Raw genomic sequence first — 21,571 nt, forward strand, 5'->3', positions numbered from 1 at the left:
TCAGTGCAGCTCAGCAAGGAAGAAGTCTCAACACTTCTGTGCCCACTCATCCTTCTCCAGGATCTCTCTGAGGTCACAGGAACACCCCCATGGTGGGAGTCATCTCGGCATCCTTGCCCAACTTCCTCTCTTCTCTTCCGGTCCTCGATACCCTCACTCAGCACTGAGGCTCTCTGGTTAGAAGAAGCTATGAGAAGCTGAGACAAATCTGTCAACAGTGCTACTGTGAGCCTGGGCGTGTAGTTCAGTGGGAAGGCATGTACTAAGTATGCACAAAGACCTGGGTTCAACCCACAGTAACACACACATACACACTCACACATACACACACAGCATGGTACTACAGGTTCACGGTTCATTGTCCTGAGGCCTCACTGAGTTCCTATGCATGTGTGTATACGCAGGCATGAATGAAACATGTATGCACAAAGATTGGGTACAGAGCGCTGGAGAGGTGGCTCAGCACTCAGGAGCCCTGGCTGCTCTTCCAGAGGACCCTGATCCAATTCCCAGCACCACACAGCAGCTCACAATTGTAACTCCAGTTCCAGGGGATCTGGTATCTTTACACAGACATACCCGCAGGCAAAACACCAATGCACATAAAATAAAAATAAACAAATTATTTTTTTAAAGGAAAGATTGGGTACCAGTGCCACCTCATAGTGGAGATCTACCATGTGAAGCCACAAAGGACTAAGTGATTTGACTCTTTGCCCATGGGGTGGCGAGACAAGATGGAGGCACAGGTAAAAGAATGTGGGGGTTGGAGAGATGGATCATCTGGTAAAGTTGTACAAACAGAGAAACCCGAGTTTGAATTTCCAGAAGCCACATAAAAGCCAAGTGCAGTAGTGTGCGTGTCTGTCATCCCTGTTCTCCTACAGGAAGATGGAGGCAGAAAGGAGGATCTAGAACAATGAGAGCTGTGTCTTAAAAAATAAGACACAAGGGGATGCTAATACCTAAGGTTGTCCTATAACCCCTACATGAACACTGTGTGTGCATATGTGTGCATGTGTGCATGTGCATATATACACATACACAACTAATTGATTAATATGTTTTTAAAAGGAAAAAGGTGTAAAACTGTTGGGCGGTGGCGGCGCACACCTTTAATTCCAGCACTCGGGAGGCAGAGGCAGGTGGGTCTCGGTGAGTTCGAGTCCAGCCTGATCTACAAGAGCTAGTTCCAGGACAGGCTCCAAAGCTACAGAGAAACCCTGTCTTGAAAAACAAAACAAAACAAAACAAAAACAAAAAAGAAAAAAAGAAAAAAAAAAGGAAAAAGAAGCTGGGTGGTGGTGGCATATGCCAATCCCCACATTTGGAAAGCAGAGGCAGGCAGATCTCTCTGAGTTTGAGGACAGCCTGTTCTATAGAGCGAGTTCCAGAACATCCAGGGCCACACAGAGAAATCTTGTCTCAAAAACAAAAGAAGAAAAAGAAAAGAAAAGGAACATGATAGTTAGTCTGTGGAACAATGGCTCGGAGGTTCATGGAGGCAGGATTATCAAAAATCAAACAAACAAAAAAACCCACATCTTTGTAGTATTTGTTTATTTGACTTATGTGCTTGTATATACATGTTAGCATATTGCACATGTGTGCAGGTGCCTGTAGTGGCCAGAAAAGCATGTCAGATGCCCTGGAACTGGAGTTACAGGTGGTTGTGAGCCCCTGGTCTGGACGCTAGGGACCTAGCTCTGCTTCTCTGGAAGGGGTCCTAACCACAGAGTCATCTTGGCAGCCCAAGAGGGGTACTTGGAAAGAGGGAAGGAGAACATTCCTGAGGGGCAAGGAGAAGCCCATGATAAGAGAGGAAATGAGCAGGTATTGCTGGCAGAGCTGGGTAGGAACAGAGTCTTGACTTGAGAGGTTGGATGTGGGCTTATTGGTCAGAGTGTGGAAACTCACCAGGCAGATGAATCCAGCCTCAACTGTGGGCTCTGGAGCAGAGGCAATTGTACAGCCACCACAGGGCAGTGATGGACAGAGAAGTGTAGGAAGTGTCGTGTGGGGAGGTGCAGAGAGGACGGAGGCACAAAACTTTCCTGCCTTTGAAGCTGGGAACCAAATGGACAAAATACCCAGGTCTACTCCTGAGATGACGGTTTCCATGGGTGGATGGTTGGGTGGTCTAGAATGCCCAGGCATTGCTGCAGCCTCTCAACCCTAAAGACATGCGCCCCATTTCCATCAGTCCCTGCAAACCTCACCTGGCTGGTCCAGAGTCTGTGGAATGGAGGCAGGTTGACCACATACTCTCATGGCTAGTACCCTGCTTCTTTCTATTTCCCTCAAAGGCTGCCCTGCTTGGCCAGTGAGGCTCAGACAACAGAGGAGACAGGGTTTAATCAAACAAGGAATCCACAAAGGTGTTTCGGAAGAATGACCTGAGACCTGAGTCTGAAAAGTTCTCCACAGAAGCTCAAGGTAAGGTGAGCTCTGGGGGCACTTAGACCAGTTGTGTGCTGTTTTTGGGCTTGGATACCTCCTGCGCAGAACTTCCAATGCTGGTCGAGACCGTTCTGGTCTCTTTCGAAGATTTGGTCTTAGAAAGTACATTCGCCTGTTGGTCTGCAAGTTCTACTGTGAACAGTGTGGGCTGCTGGTTTGGGAGATCTGTTTGAGCTGGACCTCCAGGAGGGCCAAAGGAAGTGTCCACCTCTGGGTCCAGCCTCTTGGGTCCAGAATCTCTCTCCTGGGTTCCAAGGACCCGCCTCTGTACTGGTTAGCATCAGGTAGGACAGGGTAGTTTAAGTATGTGGGAAGTGCTGGTCAGTTCCCAGCATGGGGGTGGGGCAGTCAGAGTGAGGCCAGGCCTTCTTAGCCTCACTGGGGAGGCCAGGCTCAGTCAGCTTGTCATATTGGCCAACCCTCCCAAGGCTGAGATCATCGCCCTCCAGCCTCCATGGCAGCCTCCACCCCCAGCTGAGCTCACTCCCATGGCCTACTGGGGGACATTGTTGTCTCTCCGGCCCCTCCCCAGGCTCAATGAGCTGTTTGTTGGCATGTCCGGTGAGGGTAAGGGAGGGCGGGCATGGGGCGCCCATACACAATGGGGATTCCGTCCATTCTGAGGTGGCTGCGGGAACCAGGCCGGCTTTGTCCCGGGGACCCTCATTCCCACCATTTAGGAGCCGGAACTTCAGGCGGAAGGCCCTGTAGTATAAGAACAACAATGTCGTCACCCTGTCTGTAGGGGAGGGTGCTGCAGGCCAGGCCTCCTAGGGACCTGCAGTCTGGACATTTACAGCCCAAGTGGCACTTAGGATAGGTTCTGGAGTCGAGGCTGTGCCTCAGATCTGAGGGAGATTCAAGCAGACAGATGGTGTTCCCTCACCTGCCTCCCAGCCCAGCTGCAGCCTGTGGCATGTAGCATGTGGCATGTGAATGGGCTCCCAGACATCCCCGGTGCTCAGATCCTTAGGGGCTAGCCAAAGAGAACCCCAAAGTGCAAAGCGATTGCATGCATTCTGCAGGCCTTGCTGGTGTGGTATAAACAGGTTGATGTAGGGGTAGCCTGGTCTACGGTCTGCCCTTCAGAAGTGGCTCAGGTTTCTCAGACAACAAGTGTTTATTTTCCAGTGGGAGGAGAGGGAGCACGACAGGACGTCACAGCATTTCCCTCCTGCCTACTGCTGCAGTGGTTCTCACAGTCTGGGCACCGGTGACATCACCAGCCTTTCCTCCACAGCTCTGGCCTGCTTGCCTCGCTCACCCCACCCTGAGCCCTGGCCGAACCCCAAGGTTCTTAGGCTCCTGTTTCCGGTGAGGGCACTTCTGGATGAGCACTGCTGGGGGTTAGAGGAGCCTTGAACCAAACAGGCTCCCCCTCAGCTCACTGCCCAGGCTGAGCCCAGAGACAGCCCCTCTATGTTCGCTCCTGTCAGACTGCACAGTCCCACCCAGGGCAAACTCCCAGTGTGATGCTGGCCCTTTAAGGGTCTTGGGAAGCCAGAACAACAGGAAATCCAAACGGCCTCATTAGGCAGCTCCAAGCTCAGCACAGTAATTAGTGCCCTGAAAACAAAACAAGGAAAAGCAGGTGGTGGAGTGCCCCCATCTCTGCTGCCCCTGGCGCAGCCTGTTTAGTACCCAGAGCTAGGCAGCTGGGACTGGGCCCCCTCCCTTCTCGGCCCCCTCTCTCCAAGCTTCTGAGGCTTGTTCCCCACTGCCCAGGCCAAGGGTCAGTGCTGAAGCTTAAGGAGAAGCAGGCTGAAGCACCTTGACCAGTGATGTACCCCTGGGGATATGCACTGGGGCTTCCCCTTGCCCACAACCAGGTGGCCAGTTGTCCATAGCATCTTTCACCTGTTTGGAAAATACTGTGGCGGGAACTGGGGACTGTGTCTGCCCCTTCCAGAGGGAAACAGAAGACCCAAGACGGTCTCCTCGGGGGGAACCCGAAAACTTCTCTGAGATCCAACCCCTAGGTTGCCTTCCAGGGGAACAAGATCACTCTCACTTAAAAGCCCCTTTGATGCCCAATGCTTGGGCAGGAGCCAAAGAGGACCTTAGTTGCTTCTTTTTGGCCGGCTTCAGGGGACACCGCATTCTGTCTTTCCTCTCCTGCCTTTGCTGTAAGAAGGTGCTCACGCTCACCCGAACCTGAGATATAAAGTCATTGACCAAATATGGGTGGAGCGATTACAGCATTCCACCTACCATGCTTGTGGGAGCCGTTGGGATGGTCAGGGCTGTATGTGGCACTACCCCGTGATGGGGCTTCCTTCGGTCTGGCAAGGCCTTTGAGAGCAGGGTGGGTGGCTTTCTGAATATATAGTCCTCACAGGCTTTAACAGGTGACTGACTGGCATATAATTATGAACGATAAAAGTGAGTTGGGGCCTTGGAGGTACAGCTCAGAAGACCACTCGCGACTCTTGCGGAGGACCTGGGTTCAGTTCCCAGCACCCATAGAGAGGCTCATAATCCTTCCACAATTTCAGTTCCAGGGAACCCAAAGCCCTCTTCTGTCCTTACAAGCACCAGGCACGCATGTGGTACACATACATACATACATGTGCCTCAGATAAGATAAAATAAATAGTATCTCTTCTAAGTGAGCCAGAAATCACATCTGATGCCGAGGAGTTCATGAGAGCCCAGAATTGGGTACAGCCGCATGTCACACACAGTACCAGCAATATATCAGGGTCCCTGATGCTCAGGGAGGTCCCAGCCTTTACGCTTTGTGCAGAACCAGGACTGGAGGTACTGGGGCAAAGGAGACCTAGGTCCTCCTGAGAACAAAGCTGGCATGACCCTGAGCATGGGGGGAAGCAGCCCTGGGTTGGGCTGGGTTGGAGGCCCCACGGGGCCAAGGCAGAGCAGGTTGAGTGAGGATGGTGGCCCAGCCTGTGACCACTGAATGGGACTGTAATTAAACTGTGGGTGGGTTTCTGGTCACACTCCTGTTGGTTGAGAACAAAGGCCCCAGGCTTCATTGCCCAGGGGGAAGGAGAGGCAGAGGGAGGGGCTGCAGTAACCCAGAACCTGCTACCGGGCTGGGCAGCTGGCCTCCAGCTGGGGACAGAGCATTCTGCAGGCACCTCCAGAGATCACCAGCCTAAGTGGCCACTTCTGAGGGGCTCCCACCTCGGTCCGAGGGTCCAGTTCTGATGGTGGTGGTGGGAAGAAGACAGAAAGTGACCACTCCAGAGGGTGACAGGAGCATAAGGCAAGAATCCTCGGTCTTGGCCACACACAGGAGTCATTGGATCCTGCAGATCCTGAGCGACCTGGTCTGAGATGAGGCCTAGGGGGCAGTTGTTTCTAAAGGCTCCCCTGCTAGTGTAACGGGGGTGGGGGGATGCTCCCCCCAAAGTCTATGGTATTCAGAAGGCACACCCATCCACTGAGCCCAGGGGCCAGTGCCCCAGAGGACAACATGGGCAATGAGTCTTCCAACCCAGGAACAAAGAACAAGACATTCACAAGGGTCCAACTCTTTTTGTCCCCGTGGAAAATTACCCAGGGAAGTGGCTGTGGGCAAGGAGGGAGTGTTTATGGGGTTCCAGTGGCTTCCATCAGGTGGTCACTTAGAAGGGACTCCTACCTCACTCACAGTCCCTTAGGACCTGTAGATAGCCCCTGAGAATGCAGACTGGGGTCCAGAGGGAAGAGAGGTGGCTGAGAGCACCTGAGCAAAGGGGTTGGCGTTCTAAGTGGGGACGTGACCCTGTCCTGAATCATTTCCCGGATGCAGCTCAACAGCCCAGACTTCAAGGTTTTGGGGGGTGGAAATCTTTTTTCCAAGTTCCTCGATCTGTCATCCCCCTCCCCCGCCGGCCGGATAGGACTGGACCAGTGTCCTTAGGGCTCTCACTCAGCCTTCCAACTTAGCCCTTCTCCACGGAGCTCTCCCTGGACATTGTTTTCCGCCTCAGGAAGTCTCTCATGCCCTGAGCTGGATTTTGTTTTCCTTGTTATCGGGACAACTAATATTTTTTCCTGTGCAGGGGGGGAGGAGATTTTCCCAAGCAGATTACAGCTGTCAGGGAGGGGGAGGGGGCTAGAAGTTGAGGCTGCCCTTCACTCTCCCTCAGCCTCCCTCCCACATCTGAGCTTTTGAATGAAGGAGGAAGTGGACACAGGCTAGCTGGACACAGGGGCAACTCTGACTTAGCTGGGCATTGGAAGAACTCCACGCCCTCGTCTTAGCTCTTTTCTAGAAGAATTGCCCATAGCTAAGCTACGTGTTCGAAGACAGAGAGGGTCCTGGGGTGGCTTCTCCCTAGAGTGATAGGAGGATAGTCCTCCCCCTCCCTGGACATGTGGAGTGGGCTCCCATGAGTCCCACATGCCTTGGGAACTGTGTCTTCCTGGTCAGAATTCTGACCCACCAAGGCACCTTGTGGCTGAACGTGAGGAGAGCCAGTGTGGCTTTGGGCAGTTCAGTGCAATCTGTTATGTTTTAGGCTGTGCATCTCCGGTGTGGCCATATTGATTTCCTGCCTCACTTACCCAGACGGTCACGTTGTGAGGACACCGAGGAAAACGATCTGATTCCGTGTCAGGAGATTGTCCTGACTAGACATGGGCTGGTGTATGGTTCAAGTCTGTAATTCCAGAGCTCAGGACTCTAAGGCAGGAACCTGTGCTACATAATGAGTTCAAGGTCAACCTAGGTCACATAGGGAGACACCCCCCACCACACACACACACACACACACACACACACAGAGGGAGGGGTGCGGGGTGGGGGTGAGGACAAAGTCACTAATGACAAGTGTCTCAATTTTCTGTAGCCTTCAGGAAGGCCCCACAGACAGGAGACCAGAAAGCAGAAGCAGAAGCCACCAACAAACGGGTTCTGTGTGGTTGTTCTTCCTTGACAAACCCCCACTTTTTTTGAGACAAGGCTTCATGTATTCCAGGCTGGACTCAAACTTGTTTTGTAGCTAAGCCGAACTATGAATTTCTGCCAGTTTACCGAGTGCTGGGGACCTAACCCAGGGCTTTGTGTATGCCAGGCAAGCCATCTGCCAACTGAGCTACACCCCTAGATCAATAAACTCCGGCTTGCTATGCTATGGCGCTGTGGCGGCAGGCTAAGGATGCCTGGGTCTCTGGGATGGTAAACCTGCACTATTCCAGTGACAGGGGTTTGCTTATGATGATGGAGTCTTTTTGTTGTTAATGACAGCAGGGCCAGTGAGATGGTACAGCGGTTGAGGGGGCTTGCCCCCAAACCTGATGACCTGAGTTTGACCCCTGGAGCTCACATGAAAGAGGAGAAAATCTCCTGTAAGTAAGTTGTCCTTTGACCTTTACAGGTGTGTCTTGGCACGTGCGTTTGCCTGTGCACCCACACATGCATAAAATAAAGAAAGAAATGCGAAAGAAAATGACAACAAACAGAAGGACTTCAGCTGTGGCTCTTTTATATTTAACTTCTTTATGGATTTGAGAGTTTCACATCATGCAACCCAATTCCACTCACCTCCCGGTCCCCCCCCCAATATGCCCCTCATTCCTGCTGTGCCCACCCCCAACAAAAGGAAAAAAAATCAAAGTAAGCAAGTAAGCAAACAAAAGCAAAGCAACAACAACAATAATAAAACCAAAAACCACAGCCGGGCAGTGGTGGCGTAGACCTTTAATCCCAGCACTCAGGAGGCAGAGGCAGGTGAATCTCTGTGAGTTCAAGGCCAGCCTCGCCTAGTCTACAGAGCTAGCTCCAGGACAGCTAGGGTTGTTACACAGAAAAAAAAAACCACAAAAAACAACAACAAAAAAACCCACAAAAAACAACAAAACCCAAAGCACACAATGACAAAAAAAATCTCTTTCTTGTCTTCCCAGCAGCTCCTCATTCACCTTGGTGACACTGGAGGCTTCAGTGTGTCATAGAGTGTACCTCTTTGTCCCATCGGTTTTACTGGCAAATGTTCATTGCAATGAATTACCAGTCTAGTTCAAGGCCTCTGGTTTCTGGTACACCATTCTCCCTAGATCGGCACTCTGGGATATCCTATGGCTGCCACGAGTCTTGGAGATCTTGTGTGTTCCACAGGACCAGTCCCTTCCCCAGCTCCAGCAGGTCCTAGATGAGATAGGTGCTAGGGTGGATCGACCCACGGCCTGGCTGTGGGCCTGGGGGTAGTCAAGCCTATCAGTCGGAGCCCCTGGGGTCACCCACCCTGGGCGAGGGGTGGATTCAGCTCCCCTACATGCATGCCCTCCGGGTCGGCTTACCCTGGCCTGTGATGAGGAGTGGGGGCCACTTCTCCAGCGTGCAGGGGCCAGTTCTCTGGCTGCAGTGTCCAACAAGAGGCAAGGCCAGCGAAAGGCGGGGCTGGCTCAGCACAGTCCTCTGATTTCATCTCGCATGGTTCCTAAGGCCCCCCGAGGTGACACGGGCCACAGACATCCACACAAACCCCAGCTGTAGCTGCACCTTGGACCCAGATGTGGCTCTCGGCAGCAGCTTGAGCCCAGATAACATCCTGGTTCCAGGTGGAATAGTTCTGACTGTTGGACACCACCAAGGCCACAGGCTGTGGCCCTAACTTTGGGCCTCTATGTGACCTGCATTTGGTGGCAATGCAGGACCCAGACTTCAGCACAGACGCCAGCCACGGTAGGACCATGGACCCCAACACGGTCCTCGGCAGCAGCTGGGTCTGGGTGTCACCACTGCCCTAGCAGCAGTATGGCCCTGAAACGTCAACATGGCCCTCGATCTCAGGCATCTGCACAGCCTTCGATGATAACAGGTGCATTGGACATCAGCACAGACCCTGGCTGTAGTAGGACCCCGACTTGGCCAGCAGCTGCAGCTCTGGCCCTGATGTCATCATGACATTGAGTGGCAGTGCAGGCCTTCAGATCTGGGATGCATCATGGACCCCAACCTGGACTCAGGTGGCTGATCTGACCCTGGGCATCCTCAGGGCACTTGGTGGCCACAAGAGCCACATACGTCAATCTCCTTAGCTACTGTTATAGGGCCATGAACCCAGCCATGACTCCCAGCAGCAGCCTAAGCCCAGAAGACACTGTTGCGCCAGGAGGCAGCATAGGTCATCCATGTCTGTATGTCTGTATGGCCCCTGCAGTGGCATGGCCCCCAGACTCCAACCAAACCACAGGCTCCAGCCCAGACCACGGGCCTCTGTGTGTGCCTTAGTGGCAACCTGGACCACAAACATCAACAGAGACCCCAGCTGCAGCTGGGCCACAGACCTAGACATGGCCTCAGGCAGCAGCTATGCCTGGCCCACATCCTAACTCCAGGCTTCAAGTGGCCTTTGGTGGCACCATAGGACATGGGCACCAACACAGACCTTGGCTGAAGGAAGACCATGGACCCAGACATGGCCCTCAGTAGCAGCCTAGGTCTAATTGTCACCATGGTCCCAGCTGGTAGCAAAGGCCACCCAGATTGGTTCAATCCCAACAGCAGCATGGATCATGGACCCAGGAGGTGACCCAGACCACTGGAATCAGCATGGCACTCTACAGCAAGAGGAGCCATGAACATCAACACAGACCCTGGCTACAGTGGGACAGGGACCCTGGCCTGGCCCTCACCATGGCCCTGGGTGGCAAACAGGCCTCCAACATCTGCCCACTCCTCATCGCTTCCTTCCTTCCTTTCTGCGTCTTTCCACATCACATGGACCATTCTGTCTCTCTTCCTCTCCTATTTCTACACCATATATTCTCTTATCATAGGAAGGCCCACAGCAAGGTGCCGGGTGGGTCCATGGTCGTTTTCCCACCTGCCAGCTAGACCCCGTCTGAGCAGAGCTGTGACTTTCTAAGTTATAGTTTGCAATGCAGGAAGAAAAATAATCGGTCCACTTATGCCTTGTAATCTCCTTCAAGAAGATGGTCTCTCCTCCTCCATAAGCATGGTGGGTACACAGTGACTTGCATATAGGTCTGGCAAAGCAGCTCTCCAGGTTGAGGGTCAAGAGATAGAATTTTTATTTATGCTTACTAAATTTTTAGCTAAAATGAAAACTGAATCATAATAACATTTTTTAAATTTATATTTATTTTATGTATATGGGTTGCATGTATGTATGTACATATGTATGTGTATGCCTGATGTCCAGAGAGGTCAGAAAAGGACATCTGATCCCTTGGAACTAGAATTACACATGTGAGCCACCACCATGTGTGTACCGGAATTGGAACCTAGGTCCTCTTTTTGGGGGGGTTCGAGACAGGGTTTCCCTTGCAATCCTGGAGCTGGCCTTGTAGACCAGGCTGGCTTCAAACCCACAGAGATCCACCTGCCTCTGCCTCCCGAGTGCTGGGGTTAAAGGTGTGCGCTACCACACCCAGTTAACAGAAGTAACCACCTGGCCATCTCTCCAGCTCTTTGAACTCTAGCAACATATAACACACATCTTTCCTTCCTTCTTTCTCTTTTTGTTTGTGGTACTGGGCCTCATGTACGCTAAGGTAGATCTACAGCCCTCTTTTTTATTTTAATTTTATTTGTGGAGCTGGGGTCTCACACAACCCAAGTTCATATTCTTGAACTTGCTACAGAGCCAAGGATGACCTTGAACTTTTGATGGTCCTGCCTCCACTTCTCTGATTACAGGAATGTGTCATCGTGCCCAAATTCAGCCCTTTTTAAATTTTCGTTATTTTTCAGATACGTCTTACATAACCCAGGCTGCCTTTGAAGTCTCTATACAGCTGAGGATGGCCCTCAACTTCTGAGCCTCAGGATTTCAACTCTTGATGCTGCAGGCCTAAGGCACCAAACCGCATTGTTCGCCTTTGTGGTTACGAAGATTCCTAAGGCTTGAGTTTATAACTGAGGAGAACTCCAGCCTAATGCACTTGAGGCCCTGGCTTCCACTCTCTGCGCCACCAAAGCAAACAAGTAAAGAAATAAAGCTGAAAGCTGCTGTTTTCACAGGTATGGTGGCTTGCATTTATAGACCCTAGCACTCAAGAGGCTCAAGTGATAAGTATGCCCAGGAGTTCAAGGCCAGCCTGGGCAACAGAATGAGATCCTGTCTCAAAATAACTCCAAGAAGTCCCTGAAACTGACCAGATTTAGTAGGCCCCACCCTGCCATAGTTAGCTATAAAAGCTGAGATTCCTCTCAGAGGAGCAGAGTCAAGTTGTAAAGAAGACTCTTGAGACCAGACTAGATTCCTGGAAGAAACAGAAACCAGCCAAGTTACTCAGAAGAGGGTTAGACCAACTTAGTCACTTGGAAAGGACACTGACCTGTGTGCTCCAGGTTCCCAGCTTTGTGAACTGTCACCCAGGCTGGGGTGGTCTTTGGTAATGCATTTCTGCTCCTCTAAGTAACCCCTCACCCATATTCCTGTAAGGAACCCCAACAGAGCGCACTAGTTCACAAGCCAGTCTTTGGTCTGTCAGGGTTCCCTGTCTGGGCTGTGCAGATGTGTGTGTGTTGTTGCCACACTTGATGTGCAAGCATGGGGACCCGAATTCAGATTCCCAGCATTCCTACAAAAGAAGGAAGGAAGAAAGAGGGAAGAGCAAGCCAGGCAGTGGTGGCACACACCTTTAATCCCAGCACTCGGGAGGCAGAGGCAGGTGGATCTCTGAGGCCAGCCTGGTCTACAGCACAAGTTCCAGGACAGCCAGTGCCACACAGAGAAATCCTATCTTGAAAAAAACTTAAAAAAAAAAGGCAGGTTTCCTAGGTTTGCTAACTAGACAGATGAATGGCAAACCAGCAAACCCCAGGTTCCCTAAGAGACCCTGCCTCAGTTTGAACTCAGGGAGTAAAACGGAGAAGGACTGACAAGCACACACATATACTACATATGACACACGTATACACATGTGCATGCACACAAATACAGTAATCAAAACACGGAAAACTGAAAACCCTTTGCTGGCCCTGTTAGTACAAGCCTGTAATCCTAGCTGCTGGCAGGCTGAGGCACAAAGATAGAGAGCTAAATGCCTGTCTGAGAAATTTAGGGAGATTATCTCGGGGGTGGGGGACAGAGAGAAGAGAGAGCTGAGGATGGGTTAGTCTCCAGCACTGAAGGGAGGGGAGAAAGAAAAGAAAGAAGAAAACTTGGGGCAATCGGTGCTAGAGAGATGGCCTTGCTTTTAACGGACTTTGTGTCTGCACAGAGGGCCTAGGTTGGGTTCCCAGCACCCACAGGGACGCTCACAACTGCCGGTAACTCCAGTTCCAGGGGATCCAGTGTCCTTACCTCCACTGTCACCAGGCATACACGCGGTGCACATACGTACATGGAGACCAACACTCATACAAAGTAAAAACAAATCTTTAAAAACAGGCTAATAATTTGAAGCAGTAACCTGGAAGGTTAATGACATTTCTGTCCCATCAGACTGGGCGCTCTGGGTGCAGTACCTCCCTGGTTCCATGGGCCTACCTTCTCCCTGCCTTCCTGGAGCCGCCTTAAGTACCAGATGGTACCCTGCTTCCCGCAAGGGAGGGAATAGTGTCTGTCTGGCATAGTCACCTTGCCTAAGAGAGGGGCTTGTCAAGTCTGGGGTCCCTGAGGCTGCCCTGCCTTCTGTGTCATCCCCAGGAAGAAAAAAAAAAGTCCCTGGCGGGATGCGGCCCTCTGCTAGGAGGCCATTTCCCTAAGTGGCCAAGGTAAGAAGTGGGGGATTTCCAGTCTAGTCCGTGGGGCTGACTTCAGTACTGGGGGCTCCTCGTCTCTCTCAAATAGTCCAGACTGGTATAAGGGCAAAAAACCCAGTTAGGCAGAACTGTGAGTGAGGGAGTTGTGGGAGCAGCAGAGGCGGCTAGACTCACAGGCCTCCAGTCCCTAAGTCCTGCTTTGGAGGAAACACCAGTGTTGCACGCGGGAACCACAGGGACCCAACCCTGGAAGACCCCGACAGGCATGTCCTGGAGGGGGGTGGGTCTGAAAATCCAGAGTGGCACTTACTCATGGGCCTGTGGGGAGTGAGTCAAATCAACGAATGCCCCTGCCTAACCCCAGCTTCTGCCCCAGGACTGCTGGGTAGGTCTGGTGGTTAGAGGAAGGGCAAGTCTAAATCTCAGGCCGGGAGTCTTTCTAACTGACCAGCACTTCCAAGGCTACAGGAGAATCCAGGGGACACCAGGAGACTACTCAAAGTCGGGAGCCACTGGCCTCACATCCAGACCACTGTGCCCTGAACATGCGACTCGCAGAAAGGGGACTCCCTGCCCTAACAGCGTTACTGTGTATTAGTGCATTACACTGAGCGGGGGAGTAGGGGGTACCTCAGAGACTCAGTGCAGAGAGAGGGGGCAGCCCTGCGGCTAAGGCACACTTGCCCCAGCTCCAGTGCCATTAAACTCGGGTTTAGGTATGGGTTTAAGAAACAGCTGGACCCTTTTGGGTCACCCTTGGTGGGCACTCGTGAACTTCCTTTCATACCCAGCATGTAATATGTCATGTATGTTTGCTGTGGACACATGTCTATGTTTCTCTGTCTCTCTGCCTGTATCTCTCCGTCTCTCTCGTGTATGTGTGTGTGCGCGTGCGTGCACACTCGTGCGCGCACGCATGTAGGCTTGTGTAATTGAGGCATGCTAGGTCAAGGAATAGCCAGAACTTGTGTAGGGGCCCTGTGTAGAAGAGACTTAGTGACATAACAATGCAGCCAGTATCACAGTGTGAACCAGCGCTGCGGTCATAATCACCAATCTGCCCATGTGCCAGCCATTTCCCTCATGGAAGGTATTATTATCTGCAGTTTACAAGTCAATAAACAGAATTTGCACCCAGGTCAACCTAAGGCCAAGTCAGAGACTTTCCACCAAGCTCTAGTGGAGTGGTCCTCTTCAATTACACCCCATCTGTTTCTTGTCTGAGGTGACAGGTCCCCACTCCATTCCCTCTTCCCTCCCGACTAGCTGGGGTGACCTGTACAAGGCCTGTGAAGTTTGCCCAGCTCACACTGGGCGGCAGGCCCTGGTTCAGAGAGGGTCTGCCTGGCCCTGGGCGGATCAGCTGTTTACAGTAAACAGAAAGCTCTGGAGGAAGGAAGGAGGGGAGGGGCTCCAGTCGCCATGGAGACTGGACAGAGCAGCCAGGCCTGAGCCCTGATTCACAAGGACAAGGTCTGCATCTTTGTGGCGCTAAAGCTAGGGGAGGCCCAGGGAAGATCTGGCAGGGCAGTCTAGCAGGAGAGTGGCCAGAGAATACACACCTGTCTGACGACCTTCTGACTAGTCACTAACACCGACGATAATCACTTATTGGGCTTTTCCAGTAGGCTTAGCTCGAGGCCCTTCTGAGTGTTTTGTTTTCTTATTCAATCAAGTGGCAGATATAATAACAGTCTCTGGTTTATAGATAAGGAAACCAAGGTTCAGAAAGATTAAGTGGGCCTGGGGGCGTGGCTCAGTGGCATAGCGCCTCCCTCACCTCACAGGGAAAGGGCCCTGGGCTTAGTCCCTGCAGTGTGGGACAGGGTATGGCAAGTAAATTAACTCCATTCAAAAGATGAAGCAATATATTCATGTCCCGGGCCATGCAGCTTGTCACACCACAAGCTAATAAATTCTATTTATTTATTCCTTTATTTCTGAGGCACTGGGGATTGAACCTAGGGCCTTGCACACGCTGGTAGCTGTACCACTACTTGACCGTATCCCCATTCCTGTCTCCAGTTTGTAAAATTCTGAGACAGGATCTCCCTAAGAAGTCAAAGTTGATCTTGAATTTACTCCATGCCCAGACAGACCTTGAATTTGTGATCTTTCTGCTTCAGCGTCCCCTAGTAGGTAAGACCTAGAATGTAAAGAGATATTCTGGATAAAGATTTTTTTTTTTCTAACCAGGCAGGTAAAGAGATGATCGAGGTAGGGAAGCGGTGAGTTCCCAAGTGAGCAGGGAAACTGAGTCCCCTAGGTGACAGCTGGACTTTCCCAGACTTCTGGCGTTAGTCAAAGAGATTGCCGGGGGCAGAACCCATGTGTTCTAGCCCTAACCACTAGACCACACGAATTATCCACAGTTTACGCGGGGAAGGTCCAAAGAGAAACTCCCTTTCTAGTCCCAGCTTGGAGGGTTAGCTCTTACCCCGCGAACATGCTGGCTCTGTGCGGGCCTGGCTGGGCCAGGGCGCTGGGGGATGCTGGGGGGTTTCTGCCCACACATATGGTTTCCAGATTCCGAGGGAATGAAAGGAGGCCCCGAGGCACGGAAATGGGGGATGTGTGATGACAAATTTAGACTGATTGCTTTTAGGAAAAAGCCAAGAAACCCTAAAAAATAAAAGCAAAAATTCCACTCGGAAACCAAAAGGGAATTATTTGATTGTGAAACCGAGGGCCTAGAGGCACAGCCTTGTTTAACATGTAACGTATCAAGGGACCTTACAATTCAGAGGATACAGGGAGGGAGGGAGCTCTGTCTGCTGTTCCTGTCTTGTCTGTTGCAGTCTGGGATAGGGATCAAAGTGGGCAGAACATTTAGGGAGATGCCTGCTGTCGGGAGAACCCATGGCAAGCAAGCGAGAGACTTGCAAGTGTCTATGCCAAAAGGCCTCATTGGCTGGTGTGGGGAGGTTCTAGCTGGACTATGCAGGAAAGCACAGGAAAAGATGTGCCCTAAATTGGGATCTGGGGACAACTCAAGTTCCAGCCTTTAGGGTCATGGCCAAAAACAGAAGGTAGAAGAGAGGACATCTGTCTGGAATTCGGCCTATAGCAGAACCAAGAGTCAAAGATCAAAGAGGGACAAGGGGGACTTCCTGAAGCCCTCAGGGGAGTGCCTGCCAGACAGCCTGTTGTGCAAGTTCTGGGCCGGACAGCAAGGGCAGGCTGGCAGAGGGGCTGGACCTGGTCAGTGGCCAGAGTGATACTTGCCCAGCCCCCGTGCTCCTCTAGGAACCCAAGACCCCGCTGCCCTTGGGAGCATTCCTGTACCACTTCAGGGCTGCATCCACATGCCTGAGAGAATCCTCACTCCGCTCTGGAATTTCTCTTTCCTAAAGTCACCATTTTACGAGAAGCCTTAAGAGCCTTCCCAGGCAAGCCTCTTTTGAGATCAGAGTGTCTGTGGAGCAGGAACTGCCGTGGGACTTGAGAAAAGGGGCACCCTGGGCGGCTAAGGTACCAGGCTCCGGACTAACTGTCCAGATACGCCTCGTGCCCAGGGAAGCTTCCCATCAGCTCTTGGAGGTCTATTCCCGGGACTCACACGGCGGAAGAAGAGAGCTGACTCCTTCCTACAAATTGTCATCTGACCTCCACATGTGCTTCAAGGTGTGTGCACGCTCGTGAGCACACGTGCGCATACAACACAAATAAATAAATAAAGGTAATTTTAAAAAGATTTAAGAAAAGGCAGTGGTGGTGCATGTCTTTAATCTCAGCACTTGGGAGGCAGAGGCAGGTGGATCTCTGAGGCCAGCCTGGTCTATGGAGAAAGTTCCAGGACAGCCCAGGGCTACACAGAGAAACCCTGTCTCAAAAACAAACAAAAAGAAAGGAAGGAAAGAAAGGATGGAAGAAAGGAAGGAAGGAAGGAGAAAGGAAGAAAGGAAGAAAAAAGGAGGAAGGAAGAAGGAAGGAAGGAAGGAAGGAGGAAAAAGGAGGAAGAAGGAAGGAGGGAAAAAGGAGGAAGGAGAAAGGAAAAGAGGAAGAAGGAAGAAGGAAGAAAGGAGAAGGAGCATTATAAAAGGCTAAGAACAACAGTTAATCCATAACAAACATGGAATCTCATGGAGAAAGGAGAGGATCCTAGATACAATCTCCTGCCAGCCACCAATTTCTCCTCTTAGTTTCAGCTTTTGTCAATCGGGAGCTAGGAACGGCAGCTCAGTGGTTTCCAAACCCATACAGACTAGAGTTGGGAAGAAGAGGCCAGGCCAGAGGAATAGGAGGCATGGGCACCCTATCCTTGCTTCCACCGGATACTCACGGATCAATTTCAGGTGTTAAATGGATGCAGAAAACCCTTTTGAAGTAGAGTTCCCATAACACTACAGTCTCTAGCTAAGGTTTCATAGTTCTAAGCCTCTGAGGGCCAGGAGCAGGATGAGTTCTGAGTTGGGTATATGGTAAAAGAAGTGGGCTAGACCATTTCTGGGTTTGAACTCATGGAGAGGTGAGGGGAACAACAGCCTGGAACTGAGATTGGTCCATGGTAGGGAGTTAGGGGCAAGAGTGAGCTGCCGAGATAATATGGCACCTGCCATGTGCCTGGAAAACACAAACAGACCTTTGACCACAGCAGCCTGGGAACCAGGAACAGCAACCACGGTCCTGGGAGTCACACTCGTACCCTTCTTCCTTTTCTGCCCTGGCTTGTTCTCTATGGGCATCAGTTGCTGGCCACTGACCTGGGGCCACTCACCATCCTGTGACATCACAGTTCGGGTGCTGGCTGCTCAGTTCAGGGATTACTTGAGGCAAACATTGAGCAAAGGCAAGCTTATTTGGTGAAGGACGCCACCCAGACACGGGCATCTGCAGAGTGGAACCTACTGCCTCTCTGCCAGTCTCCCCTTTTGGAATCTGAGCAGGAGAATGGTGCCCCTCTCCTGGTGGCTTACGTATCATCTCCACGCTCAGGTGTCAGAGGAAGCAGAGGGCTGGAGATGCCCGAGCATCAGAGCCACTCAGAGGCATCCTCCTATCTCACAGCCCTCCAGGCTGCTTCTGACGCTTGTTTATCCTCAACCTGCTGCAGGGACAGCCTCGCTCCCAAGGAGCAAAGCTGCCAGCAGGGTCTTTTGTGGTTCTGTTCCCGTGTGGTACTGCCTAGGGGCCCCACCATGGGGGCAACAGATGGACCTATGGTCTCTACAAAACAATGGTGGGGGAGGGGCCCTGGCATCGTCTGCCCCAAACAGGAAGCTGGGACTGAGCTTCAAAGGACTGGCAGGGCCAAGGGGCTGAGTGGTAGAGCCAGTGCCAGGACTGGAGGCTGCATGAATTGCTTGCTGCCCTCCAGCCTTGGGATGCCCAGGCCAGCAGCACGGGTGAAGCCACGGTGGCCAGGGCAGCTGGGATTTGGGCAAACGATGGCTTGCACTCCCAGGACAGCAGCCTCTGGCTGGCAGCAGGCTGGGGAGAGGGTCTTAGAGGCTGGGTTTTGCCCCAGCTCAGCTGCCACGTTCCAGTGAGGTTGCAAGTTGTTCTGTTCCTCTAGCAAGCAACCATGAGGGGTAGGGCTGGCACCAGGCCGGCTGCCCACTCCCTGGCTCCTGCTCCCAGCTGCTCTGCTCAGAGCCTTTTCCTCTCCACTTCCTGTTCACACAGGGGGGGGCGGGAAGTGGAGGGAGGAAGTTAGAGGGTGGTGTGGAGGGGGGGGCCCATTGAATAAAAGGAATTAACCGTTTCCCTCCTCTGACCTCTGGGAATTTCCGCCTGTGAAAGTGTCTCGAAGAATCAGTAGTGTTGGGGGAGTGGAGAGGAGGTGTGCCCCCTCTTGCCCCCTCCCCCCACCCAGTGGTGGTGGGGCCAGATAAGTCCCTCTGGGCTCCTAACCTTTTGTTTCCCCGGCGCCAGGGGACGAGGGAAGCAGCGTCAAGGGCAGCCAGGAGCTTGGTGGCCTCGGAGCCCCCTCCCAACCAACAGAGTTGGTGCCAGGCCCTGGCCTGAGACCTGAGCCTTATAGGGGAGGGGCAGGAACCATAGAATTGGTAGTCGCGGAGGAATGAGCTCACATCCAGGCTGGACAGGTTGAGCTCTGCACCCTCGGTGCCTGGGCTAGTGCCCTTGGCCAGTGTGTTTTGGAGACAGGAGGGAGGGCAGCTGCACAGGGGACCTAGGCCTCTGGGTGGGCACACCCTCCAATAGCCACAATCCTTAGGAGCTCTGGTAGACACCCGTGTGGTCCAGACGCCAGTCCACAGCGCCCCCTAGCGCCTGGGGGCAACTGGACGAGGCGGCCCCTAGGGCCCTGTGAAGGGCGGGCCTCAGGAAGCACCTGCTGCCCAGGACTAGCGGCCGCCCTGCATCTCCCCCAGGTGGCTTCCTTGTTTACAAGCCTCCTGCCCTGGCCCTAGCGTCACTGCCTGTGGCCACTCCTCCTATTTCCAGTGATGGCTCCAGAAGCAGCTCATTCATCTTGGCCCCTGCCCACACAACTGCTCCCTCCTCCCCCGCTTTGGCCCCTCCCCAGGCTTAGGGCCAGAGCCCCGAGGGCCTTCTCTCTACTCTTCATTCCAATCCCTGCTCGGTTTCCAGGGATCTAAGAGCTGTGGCTTCCCGTTGCCCTGACTCACCGGAACCCCGTTCTGTCAGTGCCAGGGAAGACTGGGGCCTTTTCCCAGGAAAGAGGAAGCAGCCTAGGACCAGATGGGCCTCTTTAGGATAAGACAGAAGGGGCAGGGACGTCCCAGGCTGCTTCAGCCAACCCCTTTGGGAGAAGGGAGCAATAGGGCAGTGTTTGTTTAACTAACATGTATTAGGGACCCATTATGTACAAAGACAGCAGTTCCAAGCTGTTTCATCTGAGCCACCAGTAAGCAATCAGTTTGGGAGTAAAGAAACCAAGATTTTACTCACAATGTCCACTGACCCTGTGAACAGGGAACCTCTCTGCCGTCTCCTGTTTTATCTGAGTGTGAAGGAGCCTAAGTCACATGGGAAAGAGATACTATTCTCCCAGATCCTCCTCGAAGAGGAAGCCAATAGGATTAGGATGCGCTCTCTGGCAAGCTCCTACTCTTGCTTCTGGAAGACAGGATCCTTGGAAGTCACTGGGCTGGCAGAGGCCATAGGAGGTCCTGTTGTTCTAGGGATCAGGGAACTTGGCAGGGTCAGATCCAGTGAGGACTAGGTAAATTTCTGAGACAGGATTAGGTTGGAGGCGAGAAGGAACATTTGTAAGCCAGATCAGCTGGCCTCCTGCATGGGACAGGGACACTAGTGTTCGTCCATCAAGCCAGACAATGCTCCGTGAACACCTGTCCAGGGGGCAAAGGCTGTCTCTGGAAGGCCTAGTTCCAGAACATCCTAGGACACAGCTTCGGGCCCCAGCTTAGAAAGTGCAGTCTGGAGCTGAGTAAAGACAAAGTCACAGGAGCAAGATAAGGAGAGAACAGATCAAATGCCATGGAGCCTGACAGTGGCTATAGATCGCAAAGCCACGCCCAGGCTGGCAGAGATCCACTCTGTCAGAGCAGTAAACAAAATACAGAATGTGTAAGAGTCACTGGAGAGAATGAGGACTTAAGGCTGTATGCGAGCCAGTTACAGGCTACACCCCGTCCAAGGATCAGAGAACACTGCAGTAGAGGCAGAAGGAAGAGCAGGAGGAAGGGGTGGTGCAGAACACCACCTCTGGGCGCCACATGGCTACTGCACTCTTGTACCCACAGTGGCTGTGACCGCTGACCTCACGCCCACACAAGATCAGCACAGGATCCAGGAGGTGATGGCACACACCTTTAATCCCAGGGGGCAGAGGCAGGTGCATCTCAGTGAGTCTGAGGCCAGCCTGGTCTACAGAGTGAGTTCCAGGGCAGCCAGGGCTACACAGTGAAATCCTATCTAGAAGAACAAACAGACGACAAGGCTGACAGGGGAGGAGGAGGCACATTCCCATTCTCTGTAGCGTCACAAACACTGGTACGGTGCCTGTGTTCCTATAACCATCCCTATGAAATGCAGTGGGACACAGGCATATGACTACACCCACATGTATGCATACCTGCACACAAACATAGACACGAGGGTAGAAGAGGGGGAGGACTATTGGGGAAGAGGAAGGGAGTAGAAGTGGGAGTGGGGGGATTAGAGAAAGCAATGGGAGGAGGTGACTGTGACCCGAGGAACCCGTATTATATAACATATGCTATTAAAAAACACAGAAAAATAATTCAGGGCAGAGAATCATGCTCGGGAAGTAGGGACTACTAGAAGATTCTTACAACTAGGAAGGGAATAGCCGAGGAAGCATTAATATGACTGATGGGAGAAGTCAATGTCCCAAGGTGCCAGCATTGGGTGAATTCTGTGAGCAGCAGCGCCACCTGCTGGCCAAGGGGAGAATAACTCATGATTTAGGATGCAAACTCTCCCTGAGCCTTACAGTCAGAGGATAGAGGGAAACAAGGAAGCAAGTACAATCTGGAAAGACTGTCCGTCTCACCCCAGTGAAGGACCATGTGTGAA

General features: G+C 52.3%; 1 long non-coding RNA gene across 1 annotated transcript; it reads left to right on the forward strand.

The window, feature by feature from the left end:
• The first annotated feature begins 2,301 nt into the window (after window positions 1-2,301).
• Window positions 2,302-11,398, forward strand: LOC146892596 (uncharacterized). The gene is made up of 2 exons (XR_015003955.2): window positions 2,302-2,436; window positions 11,126-11,398. It is a non-coding gene; the product is annotated as an uncharacterized LOC146892596 (long non-coding RNA).
• The last annotated feature ends 10,173 nt before the right edge of the window (window positions 11,399-21,571 follow it).

Source organism: Myodes glareolus, chromosome 10 (assembly GCF_982192425.1).
Source record: "Myodes glareolus chromosome 10, mMyoGla1.1, whole genome shotgun sequence".
NCBI lineage: Eukaryota > Metazoa > Chordata > Mammalia > Rodentia > Cricetidae > Myodes > Myodes glareolus.